The following is a 4,328-nucleotide window of genomic DNA, read 5'->3' as shown; positions in this document are numbered from 1 at the left end:
CCCGGAAGGATGAGCCCCCATTTGTCAGTAATTAACAACAGTCTCTCTAGATTCTCTTTGCCACCTGGAAAATTCTCAGTCCCTTAAAGTGTATATATGGCCGGGAAGCAAGAAAACACACATCAAATTGTATTCTCAATACTTCAACTTTATTCATAGATACAAGGATATTATATAGGCATATGTCGAGTGGAGTTTCAACCCTTTAACCAATGAGGATATAGATGACATACATATAGGATTTTGGCCAAGAATATGTGTTATATAAAATGGCCACATGTACAGGAAAATATGGACATTAGGAATAAACTTGGCGAAGGATGCTGAACTATCTCCATAGTTCAGCACGAACCCCATTACCTTGGAATCCTAGCTATCGTGTCCTCGTTTGAACATTTGAACTCAGAAAAGCTAATGCATACATGTGCGCATGCGTACCTCGAATATGAGTAAGAGATATTAAAACATAATACAAGAGAGAGAGAGAGATCAGATGGAGGAGGGGGGAATCAGAGAGAGACAACATTGCGCTGTACAGGGAGGGCAAGCAGAGAGGGAGAGAGAAGAAAAGGAGGGTGAAAACATCTGGAACCAATACAGACAGAGAGTGTTTTCTAACAATTACATTAGGTGGTGATTAATTAATTAATCGCAAATTAATAGCAAATTTCAAATTTGGCTGAGAAATTACTCCCAAAAGATCATTTAAAAGTCATTGTTGTGTAAAGCATCAAACAGACATGACAAAAAAGTAGCTTCAGCAAGAAATATTTTGTAAGATCAAATTTATTAGGTACATATACTCTTTTTGACCATGAGGAAATGATAAATGATGACACAAATGTCATTTTTGGGTGGGTGAACTATACTTTTAATAAATTATTAATTTTATTATTATTTCTATGGAAATATTAATTCTTTATTTAATGAAATGATACTCTAAAATAATAAACTAAAACTGCCAGTAGGTGGTGGTAAATCTCTTAATGATTAAGTCATCGAGTCATTTATTCATTCATTTAATTCTTTCAAATGGCTGATTCATTCAGGAGTGAAGTAAATGGTTCTTTATGAATGGTCCATTGAATTATTAGGCTTGTTCGACTTGAAGCGGATCATCACCATCAGAACAATCGGTGTGTGACATCAAAGTACAGCAAAAGCTATAGACGGCTCCTTATGCTTTTGAATCTTTGATGACATACACCGATCGATCTGTGCAGCGCCGCTTCAAATCCAACGCGCCTATGGCCAATGATTCAACGCGCCAAATAGTTCACCTAATTCGTTCAAAACGTGCATTAAAGGTGCAATAGGCGATTGTCTTCAGACATATTTTATGTTATGCTGGTTGAAAGTCTCTTCACGTCCGAGCGTTTTAATATGCTTTCCTACCTGCCTGTCAACGTATGTATTTGCATATCTCTGCACACCCTGTTTGTGCAGACAGGATACGTCATCAGCACATTCACGCATGCTGTGCAGACAGAGCAAGGATGGCAAGGATGGGTTAATCCAGTCCTCGTGCCAGCTCGTGAGCTATGTGCATGAACTGTGTTCCGATCGATATGATCCCTACACAGTGTTCATTGCTCCCTACTCCCTGAGCGGGGAAATCCGTTGAAGTTTACTTCCACTGGGCTGGAACTGGGCTGGAATGTTGTCTCTGGTCTGTGAGCGTAAATGCGTTCAGGGGGCCTGGCTTTGGACTGCGATTGCAGGGAGGGTGGGATGTTTGCTTTCAGTGCTATCAGGCTAAAGTTAGCATTTTCCAAGATCTCCTACTGCACTTTTAAGAAATTAAATGCAGCTGCATTTTGCTCGGAGATGAAGTTATTGACCCTGCATCATATTTGTCATCAATCAACTGTATGAAATGTCAGATGACCCACGTAGGTCTGGGGCGGGGCAAGTGCATTAAATGCATTAATAATTTTAACGCGTTATTTTTCCACTGTAATGAATTAATCTACTTAGGATTCTATACCGCGGCAGCCCTCCTGTTAAGCCCTCCTTGTGTAAAGACCATCGACTCTACCGTGCGACTCCACCGGGCAGGGACATAAGTATCGATATAAGTATAATATTTTGATTCATCCTTTTTCCTACTACTTGTTTCACTTCTGTTTCAGTTTTTATAACCAATTCTTACTACGTGTTTCCAGATCGTTACTATCACTACCACTCGCAAACCACGTTTCACACACTATAGGCAGCGCAATCCTAACAACCTGCACACTTTGCCTATGTCTGCTAATACACTACTTTCTTTTTCTATTGGTCTCTGGAATTGCCAGTCTACTGTAAACAACGCCGATTTCATTATTATTAGTCATTCAAAGCTAAATCTCATGGCCCTGACAGAGACCTGGATCAAACCAGAGGACAATGCTACACCTGCAGCTCTCTCCAATAATTTCTAATTTTCCCACTCCCCCCGTTTGACTGGAAGAGGTGGAGGTACTGGTCTGCTTATCTTTAATGATTGGAAATGTAATCCTTTATCATCTTTGGGTATCAACAGCTCCATGGAATCTCATTCAGTTACTATTAGGCTACCTACCCTCTTAAAATCCATTTTGTAGTTGTTTATCGACCCCCAGGACCACTAGGTAACTTCTTGGATGAATTAGATGTGCTGCTCTCAAACTTTCCTGAGGATGGTACTCCCCTAGTTATGTTTGGAGACTTCAACATCCACCTAGATAAACCTCAGGCTGCAGACTTCCACTCTGCTTGCCTCTTTTGATCTCAACCGAGTGCCAACTACTGCTACTCACAAATCAGGCAACCAACTGGACCTTATTTACACACGACACCTGCTCCACTGATCATGTGCTGGTTACGCCACTGCACACCTCGGATCACTTCCTCCTCACTCTTAACCTCAACATGGTTCCTGACACAACACATACCCCTGCACATGTCATCTTTCGACGTAACCTACGCTCACTCTCACCCTCCCGGCTATCTGATATGGTTTCTTCCTAGCTTCCTTCCCCTAAACTGTTAGCATCTTTTGATGTTAACAGTGCTACTGATACTTTCTGCTCCACTCTTACATCTGGTTTAGACACTGTCTGCCCCTTGTCTTCCAGACCAGCCCGTACCACCCCTTCTGGCCTTAGGTTATCTGATGTTCTCCGCGAACATCGTTCTAAACTCAGGGCTGCTGAAAGGGTGTGGCGTAAATCCAAAAATCCTACTGATCTTAATGTGTATCAGTCAGTCCGCTGTCTGCCCCTTGTCTTCCAGACCAGCCCGTACCACCCCTTCTGGCCTTAGGTTATCTGATGTTCTCCGCGAACATCGTTCTAAACTCAGGGCTGCTGAAAGGGTGTGGCGTAAATCCAAAAATCCTACTGATCTTAATGTGTATCAGTCAGTCCGCTCTTCCTTCTCTGCTAATGTCTCCACTGCTAAAAGGACATGCTACCATAACAAAATTAACAATTCGTCTAACTCTCGCATGCTCTTTAAAACATTTTCCTCGCTCCTTTGTCTTCCTCCTCCCCTCTTGCATCAACTCTAATAGCTGACGACTTTGCCACGTTTTAAAATTAAAAACTTGGATACAGCACTCTGTGAACAGACAGCTTCTTTGGCAATGAATGTTTGTGGCTTACCCTCCTTGTGAAGGGTGTCAATGATTGTCTTCTGGACAACTGTCAGATCAGCAGTCTTTCCCATGATTGTGTAGCTTAGTGAACCAAACTGAGAGACCATTTTGAAGGCTCAGGAAACCTTTGCAGGTGTTTTGAGTTGATTAGCTGATTGGCATGTCACCATATTCTAATTTGTTGAGATAGTGAATTGGTGGGTTTTTGTTAAATGTGAGCCAAAATCATCACAATTAAATCAGCCCAACAAGGATCCAGCGGCTTTTCCAAAGAATATTGGCCAGGTATGGACACGGCAAAAATTTTGTTAGCCCTTAAACAGGGTCCCCGATCTTTGGAGAACCATATTCGAGAGTTTTTAGCCATCGCTCACTATTCTGATTTGCCAGACTGTTTATTGATAGAGTTTTTCTGCGATGGCATAAATCAACCGCTTAAGTCTAAACTTAGACGCGAGGGCCCACGTTCATCACTCGCTCAGTTTATGGATTATGCTTTGTTGGCTGTCGGGTCTTTGTTTACTGTGTGTGTCGCGGAGGGAGAACGCGACACAGCGTCTGTGACTGAAATGGTGGCTGTACCAGAGCACACTCACAAAATGGTGGCGACAGTGGAGCCTGATCGCAAAATGGCGGACTCAACGGCACCCTGTCATATCACAGCTGCCCATCTTGAGTGCCGTCAAGTCACAGCTGATCGTCATGAGTC

Source organism: Sinocyclocheilus grahami, unplaced genomic scaffold (genome assembly GCF_001515645.1).
Source record: "Sinocyclocheilus grahami isolate Dianchi unplaced genomic scaffold, SAMN03320097.WGS_v1.1 scaffold377.1, whole genome shotgun sequence".
Lineage (NCBI taxonomy): Eukaryota > Metazoa > Chordata > Actinopteri > Cypriniformes > Cyprinidae > Sinocyclocheilus > Sinocyclocheilus grahami.
This window is presented reverse-complemented; position numbering follows the sequence as displayed.